The sequence below is a fragment of the Oryza sativa genome, chromosome 6, assembly GCF_034140825.1.
Source record: "Oryza sativa Japonica Group chromosome 6, ASM3414082v1".
In the NCBI taxonomy this organism is placed as follows: Eukaryota; Viridiplantae; Streptophyta; class Magnoliopsida; order Poales; family Poaceae; genus Oryza; species Oryza sativa.
Window position 1 is genome coordinate 21,035,917 of NC_089040.1, and position 10,842 is coordinate 21,046,758.

The window sequence follows — 10,842 nt, forward strand, 5'->3', positions numbered from 1 at the left end:
CCTCTTCTTCCTCCTTCCCTGTCCCCTTTTTCTCAATGGTTATTCAACGGAGTAGCACCCACGCTGAATCCGTCTTTAAATTAGGACTGTCTATATTAACACAAGATATATCTAATCCAACATAAATTGCTATATTTTGGGACGAAAGAAATATGTAAGTATAATTAATTTTGGTGCGACTTATTTTATCATTAAAGTTACTCCAAATATGGCTTATATTTTTCATACTTTCACTAAATTTCTGAATAAAACAGTGTTTAAAAGTCTGTATTGTCATATATTTTATAAACGGAGGGTTAGAGTTGATAACATGTAGTACGTAGTAGCGTGTACTGGCTGTTGCACGCTTGTTCCCCATGTGCAGCTGACTTGGCTGCACAACTCAACTAGTAGCTAGACAACGACGGGCCTTTCCTTCGTATATATAGTGTGTCACTGGGAGGGGCGAAAAAAAAAACTAGATAGCGTACAAGTTTATATGTATACCTCGTGTTACCCATGTGTTTATAACCGCGTTTAATTTACATCCTTACAAGAGGCAAGAGCATTTGTAAGATGCAGAAAGAGAAAGAAAGTAGGTGTGACAATGGCTTTTTTAAACGGTCAAGTCACCGGGTCAGTGTCGTATATTTGTTGTGAAGGTGATTGGGTTTGATCAAAAAAAAATTGGCATACCTATTGGACATCATTTCTATTTTCTAGTTCTTTTCCCTTCTAATTTTGTGGCCAAATATATAGCTTCGTAGAAGAAGAAATACGTGGTATTGAGAGGGAGGTACACTGGTACACAAAATATTTTCCTGGACGCTGGCCCCGGTAGATTCCAGACGAACCGTAAGTGGTGTTGTCTGGAAAAACCGGTCGACCGGCACCGGGCTGCTGCCCACACGGGAAAATGCATTATCCCGTGCGGGCGTCTTAATCCGACCGCATGGATGATCCCCATTATCCCGTGCGGCTCCTTAAGAGAAACGTACGGAAAAATCAATTTTTGCGTGCGGGCATATTAAGTAGACCGCACGCGAAAATACCTCTCCCTCTCACCCACTTCAAAATTTTCACACCTCCTCTCCCTTCCTTTACTTTTTTATTTTCACTCCCCTCTCTCTCTCACTTCCCTCCTCTCTATCTCTTTTTCCATCTCTTTATCTTCTCCTCTCCTCTCCTCTCCACGGGACGCGGCCGGCTCGGCGGCGCCGCCGACGAGGTGGCGGCCGGGAATGGGCGCGAGGCGATGCGGCGGCTGGAGACGAGGCGACGATCGGGCGGGCGCGACGGCGAGCGGCTTGGTAGACGGCGGCGGTGAGCGACTCGGGAGTGGCCGCGAGGGGCGACGGCAATTGGCCCCCACTCAATCCGGCGGCAGCGGCCATCCCCCGCCCGGATCTAGCGGCGGTGGCCATCCCTACCCGGATCCATACGGATACGGCGGCGGTGGCTGCCGGCACAATGGTGGCGGCGGCCGGGAGTGGTGGGCTTGAGAGCGGCGGCAGCGGTTGGTCGTAACGGCGAGCGGCTCGGGTGCGACGGCAACCGGTCCACGCCCGGATCCGGCGGTGGCGGCTGTCCCTCGCCCGGATCTGGTGGCGGTGGCCATCCCCCGCCCAGATCCGTGCGGATCCGGTGGCGGTGGCGTCCGGCACGACGGTGGCAGTGGTGGGCGGGCTCGACGGCAGCTGCGGGGAGCGGTGGCGGCGTCGTGATGACGACGAGTTGCGCTGGCAGCTGGTTGCGGCGGCGGCGGCCGGGTGTGGCCGGGTGATGTGGCGGCACGACGACGGCGACGACGACGACGACGGGAGCGGCGGCGAGCGATTCTAGGGTTAGGGTTAGGTTTTTATTTTATTTTATTTTTTTGTGCATGCGGGCGGTATAAGTTGACTAGATGGGATAGTCGATTATCTCGTGCAGTCCACTTAACATATGTGGTTAGGCCGCCGCACGTGAAAATATTGATTTTTTTCAGACCCCTGGGTGTAGACGGGTGCTACCTCCGCACGGAAAAATGGATTTTGACTGCACGGAGAAAAGGATTTTGTATATGGTGGAGGATGTGATGCCGGTGGGATATTTAGGATGACTAGCTAGTCACATGCCTGTGCATTGTTACAACGGGATATGGAGAAAATATTTTTTTCTTTGTTTTTTCTTTCTTTAAGTTATGATGTGGAGGCGCATTGTAACGGGTTATGGGACTTTTTTTTTTCTTTTCCAATTTTTTCTTTCGGTTTTCTGGGACTTGAAAAGGGTGCAGACGGAACAGTTTTTTTTATTATTATTTTTGGAACGTGGGATAGGTGGAAACCGGAGGACAACTCCCTTTTATGGTAGTAGAGATAAGCATATATAGATATGTGATATTTTAAGTAAAGACAATGATCTAACTGCGTTAAGTACTTATAGGTAGTGCTTAACACCGTTCATATGTATATGTGCACAAAGAAAATAATGTACAATTTGTTTTCACAGGATTATATATTGAATAATTCCCTTGACTACTATAGACTATTGAGGCTGTGTAGACATGTTTTAAAAAAACCATTGAAACTAAGAGAACATATCATAAACGATTTAAACATGGATCATCTAGACTATGAGAAAGACCACCATCTCTCTCCTTTTCATCTCCAGTTCATTCTTGGTGGCTTTTGTCAACCTCATCCCAACATCTGCTAGGACTAATGTATCTATTTCTATTTTTATGGGACGAAAATAACATACTCCCTCCTTCCCTAAATATTTGACGTCGTTGACTTTTTTAAACATGTTTGACCATTCGTCTTATTCATCTTATAAACTTTTAGGTGTGTTTTTTTGACTGTGTATTCTAATTATACAGATGTCGGAAATATATTCAGTGTTTTTTAACCATCTTAATGTGATTGGCTGAGTTCAATAAAATTTTCTATTATCTTAATTAAAAAGGTGACATCTCCGCGTCGTTGGCAAGCCTCAAATATATATTCCCTTTCTAATTAAATGTCACTTTCTTTCTTTTCTTTGTTTGTTTCTTTTTCTTCCATTGCTTGCTTGTCTAAAGAGAAAACTAGTACACGGAAATACGTTAGAGGAAGGCTCCTAAATTATCGGCAATTATGTCCGTCTTTTTCCCACCCAGTGGGTCGTCGTCCCTTCATGTACGCCCCTCTCCAAGTCCATATTGGAGTATTAAACGACCATGTCATTTTCATCAACAGGGAGCATCTTTTTAAATCGATTATATATATTCTTTTTCAGTTTCATCAATTAGCTAGGTTGGTCTTTTTTTTTTATTTCCTCACAATTAATTTCCCTGACTTATCGGTCTCTCATTTACCCAATCGAATTATTGGTTCTACTATTTGTGCATTGTTAGAAAGCGGTGTGGTCTATTAAAACCCAACCAAATACCCATTAGGCCATATTCGGTTAATCCCAAGAGGGAGAGATTGGACGGAATTTATTCCACACCTGGTGTGGAATTATTCTCCGTTAAACCCCTCCAATCCCCTCCAAATCGAATATGGCCTTATGAATAAAAACGTTAAGAAATCTAGTACATATTACCTTTAAAGTTTAGTTGTTAAATAAAAATGATAATGTGAAAGAACTAGTATGCGGTGCTAGAGTCTTAAGGGCTTGTTGGTTTTAGAGGAATTTTAGTTTGTAGGAAAAGGAAAAATAAATTAATAGGAATAAATGCATACATTAACTCATATGAATTTTTTCATAAGTTTTGATTGGATGGAAAATTTTCTATGTTCTCTCTATAATTTGTACTCCCTTAGTAAAAAAAAACTCAAACTAGGTGGGGATGTAACCCCTCCTAATACAACTAATCTGGATAAAGGACGGTTCAGATTCGTTGTACCAAATGGGGTCACATCCCACCTAGGTTGAGTTTGTTTTAGACAAAGGGAGTAGGAAAGAAAAAAAATTCTCTAATTTTCCTATATCTCATTTGTACAAACCAAATGACATCCATAGGAATTCATCCTTAGAAATCCAAATCCTTTATTTTATCTTTGAAACTGAACAAGTCTATTACTCTATCCACAAGGACTCTCCACGAGGACTCAAATCTTATGAGCGCGAATATTAAGTATATGCGAGTGCGTTTTTAATAAAATTTTAGTGAGAATAGGAGTTTCCACTTGTGTTCGCGTATTTACTTTTCACAAACAGTACAGTATAAACACAACACCCACAACGCATGCACACTCACTCCACTGGTGGAGAAACCATCTTTGGTCAGTCCGGCAAAATCCACAATAGTCCCGGATCCAAAAGGAACCGGGATTAAAGATTGTTTTTAGTCCCGGTTATAAAAATTTTGATCTTTAGTCCCGGTTGGTAACACCAACCGGGTTCATCCCCTATCAGATGTATGTCAGGGGGCCGAGGATCTTTAGTCCCGGTTGGTGTCAATAACCGGGACTAAAGATCACCACTTTAGTCACGGTTGGTACTACCAACCGGGACTAAAGATCAAGATGATCTTTAGTCTCGGTTGGTAGTACCAACCGGGACTAAAATTAAACACGTAGTATATAATCCCTATCCCTTATCCTCTCCTCCACAGTTACAACTTAACAGATCGAATCTCACCCCCTCTCCTCAGATCTATCCTCTCTAACTCTCTTCTCCAACTCCTCCACTTCCTCCTCTCCTCCCCCTACTCTCCCCTTCCTGGCCGGCCTCCCCTTCCCATCCGGCGGGCCGGCCGGCGGCGGGGCCGCGTGTGGCGGCGGCGGGCGGCGGGGCCGCGCGCGGCGGCGGGTGGCGGGCGGCGGGGCCGCGCCCGGCGGGCGGCGGGCGGCGGCCGGCGGCGGCAGCGGCATTCTTTTATTTTTAATTTGTGATGATTCACTGAGATGTATTTGTCCAAGAAGTTACAAATTTGTGATTCATTGTTTGGATCTGTGATGTATTTGAGTAATTTCTTAGGATATTGTGATGTATTTGATTTGTGTGTATAAGTAACTTTATGATTTGTGATGTGGATTTGGTGATGTGAATTTGGGATGTTGGTTAGATTTGGGGATTTGCCTACTTGATTCAGGAGAAAATAAAAAGGAAAAAAGAAAAAGGGACCATCTGCACTGCCGCTATTGTCTCTTTAGTCCCGGTTGGTAACATCAACCGGGACTAAAGATCCCCTCTCTTTAGTCCCGGTTGGTGGTAACAACCGCATAACCGGGACTAAAGACGTCCATCTTTAGTCCCGGATCTTTACTCCCGGTTGGAAAACCAGGATTAAAGGGGGTTCCCAACCGGGAGTAAAGATGGTTTCACCACCAGTGGATCTTATGAACATACACACACTCTACCTCTATAAGTATCTTCGAAAGACTAGACCGGTATATCTTTAGATTGACGAAGTCACTATTGCCGTCTCGTTGTCGATGAGTACGTCGCCTGCCACTTAAAGAATAATTTACCGTAAATACGAGCACCATATCAAATCTAAGATTTGAAGCCGGGTGAAGTTGATTCCACCATAAAAAAAATCTAGCCAGTTGATTTACCCTCAGCATGTGTTAGGGCTGCACTCGCAGGTTTGTGAGTGTGATGTGCTTCATAGTGGCGCATGTGCACATCTTGTGTAATAAAAAATAAAAAGGATAATAACTATTGGGATGAACTATAAAGGATAATATACAGTTGTACATACTATAGATTCGTATATATCCGCGACTAGTCAGAATTGCAATTATGGGGATGCCTAACATAACCTAATATCTTGGATTATATAATTCAACTAAATATTTTTGAATTTTTTCTATCACATTTATTTGTATGGGATGTCATGTAATGTTTAAGTTAATTGAAATATTCTTGATTCTTGATTTATTTTACTACCAAGATCTTGGCTGACAACTTTCATATAACTAAAATCCTAGCTGTTAGATGAATTTCCTATAACTCATTTAGTTTACGTAACCGATGTCACTTTCCCCAACTTTCCCAACTCATCTTTATCTTTTTCACGCGCACGCTTTTCAAATGGCTAAACGTTGTGTTTTTTTTTGCAAAAATTTTCTATACGAAAGTTGCTTTAAAAATTCATATTATTTTATTTTTTAAAAAAATAGCTAATACTTAATTAATCACGTGTTAATGAACCACTTTGTTTTGCGTGCGCAAGAGATTTGTCCCAACCAGCAGGACCGAACACAGCCATAAGGTTCTTTCCGAATGTACCGCTACAACTAAACTTCTCTGGTTTATCATAAGTATATTTTCCGACCTATTAAACAATATATATTTTATTTTAAAAATTGAATAACTGTTTGCAATAATTGTTATTTAAATGAAAACATACTCATCACTTGTCTCGTTCTATGTCACTCAAATTATCAGCAAATACGACAAAGAATGCAGCCTAAGATCCTCCTACCTATACCGTGTCGCAACCCGCAATAAGAGACGTACGGGTGTCCTGTACGAAAAACTCTCATAGTAGTTGACTTTCATGCATAATTGCATATGGAAGTTTATTGTATGGGCTCTGGGGATATATATATATATATATATATATATATATATATATATATATATATATATATATATATATATATATATATATATATATATATATATATATATATATATACATATACACCGTTCCTCCTTAATTAGTATTATACTTTATAAGGCTGTGTTTTGATCTAGGGGTCAAAATTTTTACCGTGCCATATCGGATATATGGACACACATTTAAAGTATTAAACGTAGTCTAATAACAAAACAAATTGCATATTTCGCCTGTAAATTGTGAGACGAATTTATTAAGCTTAATTAATCTGTCATTAGTAAATATTTACTATAGCACCACATTATCAAATCATGTAGCAATCAGGCTTAAAAGATTCGTCTTGCAATTTACACGCAATATGTAGAATTAGTTTTTTTTTCTATATTTAATACTTCATATATGTGTCCAAACATTTGATGTAACAGTGTGAAAAAACTTGCCAGGTGATGTAAACAGGCCCTAAATTTAAAACTATATGAAAGAAATATTGTCACATCCAATTAATAACCATCCAGACCCATCCCTAACACCCATCTTTACCAATATTTTATTGTCTCGTGTTTATCATTACATCGTGACATATTAGTGGCCATACAATGTATATATCAACCAACAATAGCCTATGTACCTAAATTGTGACTATTTGTTGCTGTTGGCTAGATTTGACACGCCAAAAATTAAAGTTTGTATAGTTTTGAGTCATATAGAATTGTATCTGTCAATCTTAAAATTTCAGTTGTATGTAATGCATAACTTTAGCTCAGTTAAGTTCAATTTTGTTATTACGTGACTCACATATACCCGTGGGTTGCAATTAAATATGGGAAACATGGTTCAATTTTCTCTCTCATATTTCTTCTTTCGGTTTATTGAGCGTTTTATTTGATGTGGGATGGGGTGGAAACTAAGCGGTTTTTTCTGACACGAGGATGGGATGGAAACGAAAGAAAGACTTGCTTTATTGTCTATCCAAGTTTGAATAATTTCCATGCAATGTTGTAAACTTTTACTAATTGTAAGTTTATTCTATGTTTACATATTTAAGTTAGAATAATTTATCATCCAACCTTATATCTAAGAAATGAGGAACTTTACAGGAAGTGATGAGAACTGTTGGATTGTTATTAAGGAATGAGAAAAGTGGCAGAGATAATTTAAAATTTAAGTCGCCTAAAATGTAGACACACTCATTGATATGTTTAACTGCTTGCTTTGTACTTCCCAACATTCAGCTGGAGTGACTAACTCATGCAAAATTTTCATCACTTAAAATGAAATTATAAATTCAAATAAAGTTCAGTAAAATTATACTAATGATTAATTTATTTGTTGCATATTGATTGTAAAATAGAGATTTACAGATTGAGTAAAATATCATACACGTACCTATGCAAGCTAAATCCTGGCATATATACCTTCACTAGTACATTACCTAATGAATTATTTTCTTCTTTTATGAAAAGGAAGAAGTGTCGTCAGATGCGTAACAAAATTACTACTATAACTAATTTGTATCTAAAAAACCCTATATATTTGATATTTTTTATATATGTGCTAAATCGACCATCACATCATATATCATGAATATATTTCTTAAGCTCTTTAGGTGACAAAAAGATATTTTTTTATAATAAGTAACGACATCAGGAAAATTAAAAAAATTCCGACAAGTCAGTTCTGACGGAATTTTCCTAACAGTGCCATATCAGGATGTATTTTCCTGACGTGATTATGCATTTTGCTGACTGTTTGGGCTGTCAGGGCTAGTTGAGTTTCTGGTAGCTAGTGACTAGAGCTATCTGTCAGGGCCCTTTTATTTTGTAACTTCGGCTAGAATATTCAATACATCTATGTTTATAAATTGTTTCTAAGTAATACAGATGGTAAGCAAGGAGGATTCATTTCTTATGGAATGGTAGAGTCATGGATATATTGCAATGTATGATTCTCTTCAAATCCTGATGCTCACAAATATCCCTAAATCCGAGAATATAATATCTTCTTTTTTTTTATCAATGCACAGCCATTTTTTACATATTGCGATGTGCACATTGTGTGCATGGTATATGTGACCACAATAATGCCTTTGTCCTCCTACAGAACCTTATAGCGGGGTTGCTAGCAATAAGAAATGAGACCATCTATTATCAATTTGATAGAAGCCTCCTAATATATTGTGATTTTTAGATCGTTAGATCCCTTTGAGATTTGAGCACATCCCAAAAACCCTAACCCCCTCCTCCGCTTCTTCCCTCTACCCGCCCCGCACCAACGCCAGCGACCTCGACGCCTCAACCCTGTCTCCTCCGCTACCACCGCCCCAATGCGCCACTGTCTAGCCTCACCAGTAAGGCCCATCCTGGCTGGCTTTCCCCCTCCCCCCTCTTGTTCTCCTCTATCCGCCGGCAGCTAGGTGCCCTTGCACCACCATCTTCCCCGTCTCCAGCGGCTCCCCATTGCTCATGACCGCTGCCTCATAACCACACGCTCTGCTTTGCCCTGCTTGCCAATGTTGGCTGTTACCCCCATCCCACGGCCACCCCAATCCAAAACCCTGAACCGTAACTCATTGGGTCACTGCTAGTCCCCGGAACTAGATCGAGGAGGAGTTGGGCATACAAAAATCTTCGAGCAAATTAGGTGGTTCAAAATCTGTAAGAAACCCACTTGATTTTTTTGTCAAATGCCATTTAGCAATTCCAACAAGATATAGTCATCCAGACACCCTGCACATTGCCCTTGATGTGTTGCTATCCAAGAGATCCACATGGAAATTTTCTCTCTCTAATTTCAAAGGTCTCCAGCCTCTAATAAAGCGAGAAATTAACAAACTAAAAGGTGTAAAATATAACGAACCCTGGGTGCGTAATAACTAAAACGCACTTCCCACATAGTAAATGATTTACTACGCGTTATATGTTCTCTAATACTGGACAGTAAATATTTTACCGTTAGACTTAATATAGGGATTTGTGATGATTGCACTTTCAGTGTGCATTTTTTACTAAGTGAAGCCATCACAAATCCCTGTACTAAGTCTAACATATAACTCGTAGTAAAACATTTACTACCTAGGGTGCGTTTTAGCACACCCCTATATATTATATATAAATATAAAACTTGAGAAGTGGTTTTTCCAGGGGACCAAAACATGTTTCCGTAAGTGGCCAAATCTTCCGCCTATACCTAAAGGACTATGAAAATCATCAACTTTTAGTAGGTGGACCAAGTGCCACAGGCGGCCTCTCCATCTTCCCAGTCGCTATAGCCGCATGCCCACGAAAATAATCTCGGAGCAAAAAAAAAAAAAATCCCTACCAGACCCCCCCGCTTTCACACCCCTTGCTACCATAACAAATCACAATTCTCACAAAATTTTCATCCATCCAACAAATTCCAATCACAAACATCCATACATCAACACAAGAGCACCGGATTCAAATTCACAACACCGACTTGTAGGTTAACATCAATCAACATGGAAACAACAAACAGAAACATAATCATTGTCATCGCAGTGTGGTGCCAATGAAGGAGTTGTCGTCACAGCTCCGCCACTGCCTACCTTCTCCCTGCTGCCCTCTACTGGTGCAGTTGCCACCGCCGGCCTCCCCCCTCCGGTTGGATCTGAGAGGAAGAGGAAGGGGAGGAGAAGGCCGTGCCTTCGCACTCTCTTTTGTCGCCGCCGCCTACTTCCCCCCTCTGGCCAGATCTGGGAGGGAGAGGATGGGAGGGAGTGGAAGAAATAGGGAGGGGAGGGCTGCGTCGCTGCACTAGGATCTGGCCGAGAGGGAGAGGGAGGGCCACGCCGCCGCAACCTCTTCCGCCGCTGCACTTCCCGGCGGGATCTGGCCGGGAGAAAGTGGAAGGGCCGCACCGCCGCACCCTCTTCCGCCACCGCCGCCGCACTCCCCAGCCGACAGGATCTAGGAGGGAGAGAGGGAGGGGCGAGGAGGGAGGGCCGCTCCACCACACCCTCTTCCGCCACCGCCACTGCACTCCTCCCTCCGGTGGGATTTGGGAGGGAGAGGTTGGGGGTGAGGGGAGGGCTGAACCGCCGCACCCTTTTCCACCACTGTCCTCCCCTCTCTGATGCTGACTTCTACTGTAGGAGAGGAGAGAGGCTGAGGAAGAGGGAGTGGGGGAAAGAGGTGGAGGTCTTGGGACTTAGCGGATTTAATAGCTACTACGTATCTCCATATTTTGCCGCTAGACCACTTAAGGTCCCTCCTGCGATAATAAAATTTTTCCAAAATTATTTTTACAGGCAGAGTGCTTAAGGCTCTGTCTAGAAAAATTCGATTGTCGTAGGCGGGACTAGATCT